Source organism: Caenorhabditis elegans, chromosome IV (assembly GCF_000002985.6).
Source record: "Caenorhabditis elegans chromosome IV".
NCBI lineage: Eukaryota > Metazoa > Nematoda > Chromadorea > Rhabditida > Rhabditidae > Caenorhabditis > Caenorhabditis elegans.
The window spans coordinates 8053164-8061612 of NC_003282.8; the positions used below are offsets into that span (position 1 = coordinate 8053164).

Genomic DNA, 8449 nt, shown 5'->3' on the forward strand with positions numbered 1-8449 from the left:
TAAGCCATCTTTCAAATAATATTACTAAATTATACTTGCCACTAGAACTCAAATTTGACCGCCGTTGACAAAATTTGTTTAACCTTTTTCTCTTCGAATTTACCTATTGCGATTTTTTCTAAAGAATAGATTGAAACTATGCGTTTCGATTAAAAAATTCATAGGTTATTTGCCGATTTTCCAAATTTTCGCAAATTTCGGCTATTCCAGCTAGCAACTGGCAAAGTTTCCGATTGCAAGACATTTTCGGCTCTGTTTTATGTATTTAAACAATTTTAATAAGTTTCTAAAGTAGTAGCACCAATGACAGTTTTGTTTAATTTAAACAATTGTATCCCCAAATATGAGCAAATATCAGAGCAAGATTTTTGGGAAATTTAGGTTTTTCTTAGAGCAGCTTCGCATGTTAGAACGCCTTATTGATAAATGAGAATTGAGTAGGCGACAATTTTTGACTGTAGTTATAACATTTCAATTTTTTTCAAATTCTTTACGTTGATATTAGATAATTTTAGCACAGTGATTTTAGACAATTTACCCATTGATTGTACTCTACCTTTGAAAAAAGAGCTTATAGTTTTTCTTATCAACTTAACAAGCACTAAGATCTAAATTTGAGTTCAAAAATTGACATAAACTTGGTGAGAATCTCATATATTCCTTGAGAACTCTACGAGTTAATTCAAATTTTACGTCAAGCGACTGATCTATGACAGTCTCTAGACAAAAGTGTTTGGTATTTTTTTAAACATATTGAAAAGCAGAGAGACTCGTTTCGTTTTCAAATACATTTGAAAAAGTCAAGAGTGTGAACGAAGAAGAAGAGAAGTGTAAAAAGCGGAAAAGTAAATAAAAAAGGAAATTGAACCGTTTCTTTCCCTGTATTTCTTTCGTTTTTCGAGCATTTTCATTCTTTTTCTTGTTGTTTTGCATCTTTTTTCTCCTTGACCAGTAGGACCATCGAAATCAAATTATATTATGCGTGCTGGCATACTTGACAGAAAAGGAGAAAAAAGTTGTTAGGAAACCAACAGATGGAGAGAGGAGACCCAAAAAAATGTTGTTGTCGGGGTGCAATAAATGGCTGTGCTTCTGCTTCTGAGCTTCTTCTTCTACTACTTCTTCTTATTCTGGTGGTATCGTTGGTGTTGTGTGAAAAAGCAAGAATAAGAAAAAGAAAAGGAAGAGGAGAAGAAGCCGAAAAGATATGCGACTGAGATTGTCGCCGGGAGCAAGAGAGCACCACTAGGGCTCCACACTTTTGTGTGACGCTTTTTTTCGTCGCCAAATTTCAATTCATTTTGTCTCTAGAGATTTGTATTGTCACCTTTTCCTTTTTTTTCAACAAGAAAAACAACTTCCTGCAAACCTTTCTAGCCGAGTCTGTTACTGCAAAATTATTGTCGGTGTGAGATCTTGTCTCTGAAATTTTGTTGTCTGTTTCCACGCCGACGAAGTAACATTTCTTGTAGTGCAGCAATACATTCTTCAATTAAATTATTTTTTACTTTAGGTAAAAGACCGGTGATAGTTTGATACTTTCAAAAACTGAAGAAGTTGGTTTTGGTATTTCACAAAAAAAAATCCACTTTGTGTTCATCTCTTTAAAACCTTTTAGAAACAACTTTACATTTAGTATGTACGCGCGCGTGTTTTTAAAATTAAAATCATTTACATAGATAGAAAATTTTGGTTTACCCAGTAAGATTTCAGGTTGAAAAACTTAAAAGTGGCTGAATTCGAATTTCCGCGCAATTTTCTCTAGCCGGAATTCAAGCATTGTATTGTTTGTAACATGCTCACTTTCACCTCTTTTTCAGTTTCAGACATTTTTTCTATATATTTTCAACTTTGGCGAGCTGAACCTTTAAAATTTTTTTAATATTAGTAAACGACGACGAGTTTACGCAACCAGAACTTTTAGAAAAACCCAATTTTCCCTTTCTTCGGTAAATTCTGTAATCTCGACATTCCTTCTCTAAATTTCAAGGTTTTCCGGTCGGATTTTGAAATATAAATTTACTCCCAAGATTTTACTATCTTAGCTGCCTACTCTCTAACGCTAAAGTTTTATGGTGGTTCCTAAAATAATATCTTGTTGATGATTTTGAAATAAGTCACCTATAGCTGATTACCAAATAATTTTGTCACCCTGTAACCATTATCTTCCTCGTTTGACTTCTTCTTTTCCTTCAACAATGTCTTCATGACCATCTGTCGCCGTTTGGCACGTTCTTTACTCACTCATTTAGCCCCTCTTCTCCAATTCTTGGCCTTCCCGCTACATTAGCCCGTTTTTTGATTGCATTCATTTGTGTGGTGAGAGAGCTTGTAGTGATTTGTTTTATTTTTGTGTTCTTAGACACATAACAACTTATCAACACTCATATTAAATATCCCATTCAACAAGTCGTTGACAACTCATTTTTATTGGTTCTTTCCTTCCTCTATATTTTCTTGGGTTTTCTTTTTTTGAATATAAGTCTCGTCTCGACGATTATATATTTGAACTTTTATGTCCTTCGGATGCCTGTGAGCTCGTGAATTTATTCCATCAAAGATGCTGACTGTTCTTTCTTGAAAAATCTTACCCTCAAACTTCATTTAAAATAATTTCCACGATTTAAAAATATGTTCCCGAATTTTATGCTCCAATTATATTTGCAATTGTTAATTCATTGAAACAGTATTTTTAAAAATACTGTTTCAATAATATTTTTTTTTGCTAAATGTTCAAAAATCCAAATTCCGATGAGTCATTCTTCAGGGTCACAGACCATATGTTCGATCATTACGAAATGCTGGAAATAATGAAACCAATTCAGATTTATTTTGAAATGTTAATAATTGTCTCAATCGCAAAATTCAAGTATCCGTTGTTCGTTGGCAATCCGTTCAACACCAATCAGTTCTTGTTCAATTCAATTAAATCTCTCACCAGTTCTTTCTCCGTCTCTTCAGAAGTCTGTTCCTTCCTCTTATTGCACCTGTTCTTCCAATCATTTTTCTTTTCTTTTACTTTTTGTGGGGTTCCCTGGATCTAAATACCTATCCTTAAATGTTATTATTGTTATTTCTGCATAAATGTTTTTTGTTGGGCAACTCATTTCTTTGACTTCACCTACAAAATCTCAGTCAGCCCATTTTTTGAATTTATCTGATTTTTTCAAATCCAATTCGATCGTCCAAAAAACAAATTACAAAGTAATTTGTACTACGCTTCAATTTTATAATCATTCATTTACAATATGTGTTACCAGTCTCTATTCAATGGAACTCTACTTTATTCAAAGGAAGTGTGATAGCGCCTGTGGTGATATGGTCTAAATACGATAATTCAGTCCTACATGTACGAATATCATTCATAATATAGTTTATAGTTTATAGTTTATCTCTTATAGTTTATTTTCTTTGAAATTTAAAGTTAAAATTTTTTGGGGCCAATTTTCATATATTTGGACTTCCTGGAATTTTGTTTTGCTTTAGGTTAACTGTCAAAATATTCAAATACAAATGTGAAACATAACCGAAATATGAAAATTGTTGGAAAAATTATCTGGCCAAGTTCCAAAATTATGATTTGAGTAATTTCCACGTTTCAACAGTAAAAATTCAAAACATTTTGGAAACGTTTTACCATGATATTTTGGAATTTTAGCACTACTTGACTGGCTTCAGACATCCCCACCATCGCTACTTCATCTCTAATTTTCTGAGCTGCAACTATTGGGTAACCCAGCAACCATCGAATAAGGAAAGATGAAGCCAGTGTCCAGTGGTGTCGCAACGTCAGTTAATCAGGTTACGATGACTCGTCGTGTGCGGTCTTCCGCATTCAATGCTAATGACTGGTTACCGAACACCAATCTCCTCCCACTCTCACTATAAACAAATCCGATTGAAAAATTTGGTCAGCAGTAGTGTCGACTGACCGTCGCCAACCTTCGAATCAAATGCCCTCTGCAATAAAATTCAAAGGAATGAGTTGTTTTGACTAAATTTTGTTTTAAAGAAAAACTGTCTTGATTTGTCACATGCGCGGGGGCCTTTAATTAGATTCCAGATAACTTTCTTCTTATTTTTTCCACACTTTCCCAAATTATACAAGAAAAAACCAATACCATTTCACCTCAATTTAATGTGAAATTGTCGTTTTAAAAAAGCCTCAAAAGGTTTTTTTCCCCTTTTCTAGGTCTCTTTCCCTCAATTTTTGAAATTTTCCCACGGTCTTTTGTCGGTTTTTTTCTTATTCCTTTTTCGCTTTACTACAGGCCTTCCTTCAAAACGTGTCAGTGATGTCGTTATTGGCAAATCGATTTAGTCTAATTTATCGCAAATCCTATTCGATTAACATTGGCACAGTACTGCCACGAAATTGTAGTAGAATTTTAAAAGCCTATATGATTCTCCTTGTACTGTTCAATAAGTTGTCCCTAATCGTTTAACTGAGAAATTGAAAATTCTTTTTTACTCACGTTCTCCTGGCTTCTGCGATATGTTACCGGGTGATATCGAAATTCTAAGTTTTAAAATTTCGTTCCAAACTTGAGAGCAGTTGTTATTGAACTGTTTTATGCACCCACTTTTGACCAATTCTTCATATTTTATTAGCTGTAAATGCTAAATTTGGTTAAGACAGAGAAGAGTGGGAAGACGACGAACATCTGCCTAATAAAACGATGAACCCTAGTTTTATTGGTTTTTTATGAGAATTTATTCTTTGACAATGAATTACATTAATGTAGGAACCAAATTGAGAAAACATCTGAACAGTGAAGATTATTTTTATTTTAAAACTCCAGGCTGCAGTTAGTGTGAAAAATTATATGACTGGATTGGGTTATTATTGCAACATCAAACTTTATTTATTGAGTCATCGTTAGTTTTTTTGAATACCTTTGTGCCGTTAAATCTGCTAGGGTATTCTACAATCTGAATACTCGGTATTCGTTTACGTCTCGTTGTTTTATTTTATATTTTTAATTTAATTTAAAAATTGTTCAAAGAATTAAAGTTTTAACAAAATGTAAAAATGAGCAAACAGCGTTTTGCTACTCAAATACTCATTCACAGTTTTTTAGGGTTCTGTCATTGCATTGTACACCCTGTACCTACGATTCCCCAATCCCCTATACATTTATTGCCACGTCATAGATTTTTCTACGTCTCTCATAATCTAGCAATGTCTATCTTTCAGTCATTTGAATACTTGTGCGCCTGCCACGTCATCCTGTCCCATGATACGGTGTCCCCCAGTTCTCCCGTGTTCCACTCATTTGGTTGCTGATCTTTTCAATGAGAATGACCCCAGAAATGTTATTTTTGAATTTTTATTATCTTTTCGATGCATCACCGAGTTCATTCAGTCCTCACAATTATGAGAAACAATAACTGAGAACCCATATAATTTTCCGAAGTCCGCAAATCCTTATGGGCCCTAAGAGTGATATTATCGTTTTACCGTCTTCTGAAATTTCTACCTAAAGGACATGGATTTGGGTAAATTGGTCTTACCGCGAAAAAAGTTTTTGGTATAATTTTTGCATTTTTGTGGCGCCTGCTGTTTCTTAATTCGGATTTCTTGCGGTTGCATTTTATTAATTTTCTCTTCAAAACTACAAGTTATAACACTGAAACTCTCAACAAAAATTAAAAAAAAAACTGTAGAAAACCGAACAAAGAAACCGATGGTATTGAAATAAAATCCAAGAAGTACGTCTTGCACAGCGTCAGTTTTGAGTAAAACTTGCAGGAAGTTTCATTGAAAATCCCCCGAATACTTGTGCTCTTTTATGGATGAGCATGTATATGTGATGTGTCGGAAGAATAAGGAAAGTGGGAGAAAAACGATGCCCCGGCAAGGAATTCTCTTATTCTCTATTTCTCCACATTCTTTTCCAAAATTCCATCGGTTTTTTTGCCGTTTTTCGTTTATTCCTGCCGTTGTCCTTCACCGATCTGTTGGCGCCTTCTTCTGTCTAATTCGTTTTCGGCCCACTTGTCATCATCCCGGTGTCCTTTTTTATCGAACGTTCGTGTGCCTGAAAAGTTTGGCGCCATTTGGTTTCTGTTTTATCGGCCGTTAGACACCTTCTGTGGTTGTGTTAGAAGAGAAGTAGAGGTGGAGATGGAGAATATAATTTGAGGTAGTTACCACATAGCTGTTCTTTTTTTCTTTTCACACTCTTTCCCTTTTTAGCTGATTTTTTCTTCTGGAGTTTTAATAGTTGTTTCGATCCCAAAGTTTCTAAAAGATCCTTGAAATAATTAATATTTTGGAGCCAACTTGAGAATACTTGAAACTCATCTCTATTCTGAAATAATTGTATTTTTGTGTTTGGTTCTAGTTTTTTACGTCAATTTTTGGTGTTATATGTACGTGCAGTTATTTGAAACAAATTGATAAATTCGGAATTTTCAAAATCAGTGATTCACTTTTTCGTTTTTTCGATTCTCATGACTCCGATCACGCTTTATTTTTTCCGATCAGTCATTTTGTTTTCTCTCATTCAAATCAGTTATCATAACAGTTCGCTTCATGGACTTACTTTTTATTATAACTTTAAAACTAAAATGGAATCTAGATGGTAAGCGTTTAGAATATTTTTGAGACGCTTGGTCAATTTGATCAAGGTTGGATACTAGTAATAATGAATTTATTCCTATTTTCAAAAATATCATCGGATCTTTTTAAAGAACTCCGATAATTAATACTTTTTATTAATTTGAAATTTGAGTTTATGTTGAAGTTTTAAAACATTCTTGCAAAAGAAAAGCGATCTGGATAAACTTTGCTTGGACGTTATCGAGCATTTTATGAAAAATTCAGTTTTCAAAATGATCCACTAACTTGTCCTGTTAAATTTAAGATTTCTTACTATTAGGAACAAATGTCAGAGTTTGTCAAAAATATTTGGCCTTTTTCTTTCAGTTAACATTTTTCATTTTTTGAAAAAAAAAATAGGAATGAGTCATACTTTTTCGGTTCAAATAACTCCTCCCACCGTTCATTCGACCACTCGCTTCACTGTTTTCATAATTTATTATTCTCTCCTCTCATTCATTTATCACTAAAAGCCACGAGTCATGGGATTTTTACTAATTTTCAGATAATATTCAGAAATACTAGGATGCCTTAAGTCTCTTGTAGTCTTGTACGTAATGTTCAATTGATTTGTTCAGGTCACAGAACTAACTTTTTAAAACAAGCCTGAAGGGCTTCCAATGTCCATCACAGTTAGAAAGTATTATTATAGTGTTACAAACGTTCATTTGAAACTTGTCTGCGTCTCACAAATGTTTCAAACTTACTTATGCTCGTGGAAGAGGTTTGCAACCTTCTCACGGCCATTCTTCCATTTTGTTAATGGAGGGAGACTGAAATCTCGTGAAGAATTTTTTTTTTATTTAACGAGAAAGTTAAAGAAAACAATTTTTAAAATTTCTGAAAAATATCATGCGTCTCACAGGGAAAAGATGTGAAAGATCTGTTGATTCGAAGAGGTGTAAAAAGAAATCCCGAAATTCATACTGTTAATCCAAAAACCAAAAAATGGCTATAAATTTCTGTAAGACTGTTATTTTTTTTATCTTGATAGGATTATCGTGATGGGTGGCAGCATCAATTCATCTGTGACGATTCGGGTGTTCGTCTTCTGTCCTTTTTGTTTTATTACCGTCCCGACCGACCGCTGTAGAAAACGGAAGATACCCTCTTTTTCCCCTACCCATCCTTATATTGATACATCTAAAGCGTGCCTTCTCATTTCTCTATAGCAACTTTATTTAATAATTCATTCTTTTTGATGTTCACTGCTGTTGAAGCTACTCTCTATGTTCTGCTTGATCTGCTCATCGTGGCGGTGTTCATGAAAGCAAGATTGATGTGTTATGAATAATGAGGAAAAGAGAGTGAACTGCCAAATCCAAATTTTATGAATTTGGAGAAATAACCAGACCTCTTTTGGCTCAGAGACACACTCATTTTACGACCTTCTTCCGTGACATATAGAGAGTAATGCGGACGAAAGGATTTCGAGAAATCTGTCCGATCGACTTAGCACAATGCTCCGGAAGTATATAGTCTGTGGTGTCACAGGTTTTTTTTTCGCATCAAAAATTTCATGTCTCCAAGTCGATGAAACTGAATTGTATTTTTTTATTTTAGAAATAATTTTTTTAAAAAAAATTTTTAAATCGCGTTATCCAAAGAAAAAACGAATAATTCAATAGAGAAACTAGGCTTGATCGAAAGGTAGACCAGAAATTTTGCAATCGTTTCGAGACCCGAGCATGTGCGCTCTGTTGCGCGCCTTTGCTACAGTACTTGCATTTGTTTTGTTTCGCCGCCAAAACGATTTTTAACGAAAACTCTGAATTTTCTCTGTTTTTCTAGTGTTTTTACTTGTAAAACTACAAAATTTATTAGTCTAAAAGTAAATTAAAACAT

General features: G+C 33.9%; 4 non-coding genes across 4 annotated transcripts; all 4 read left to right on the forward strand.

Annotated features, from left to right (window-relative positions):
• The first annotated feature begins 2747 nt into the window (after positions 1 to 2747).
• Positions 2748 to 2768, forward strand: 21ur-10726. The gene has a single exon (NR_056274.1).
• A 3007-nt stretch (positions 2769 to 5775) lies between these two features.
• C18F3.8 lies at positions 5776 to 5997 on the forward strand. Its single transcript, NR_056275.1, has one exon. It is a non-coding gene; the product is annotated as an Unclassified non-coding RNA C18F3.8 (non-coding RNA).
• Positions 5998 to 7773: 1776 nt separating this feature from the next.
• Positions 7774 to 7979, forward strand: C18F3.10. The gene has a single exon (NR_056276.1). It is a non-coding gene; the product is annotated as an Unclassified non-coding RNA C18F3.10 (non-coding RNA).
• A 273-nt stretch (positions 7980 to 8252) lies between these two features.
• C18F3.9 lies at positions 8253 to 8343 on the forward strand. The gene has a single exon (NR_056277.1). It is a non-coding gene; the product is annotated as an Unclassified non-coding RNA C18F3.9 (non-coding RNA).
• The last annotated feature ends 106 nt before the right edge of the window (positions 8344 to 8449 follow it).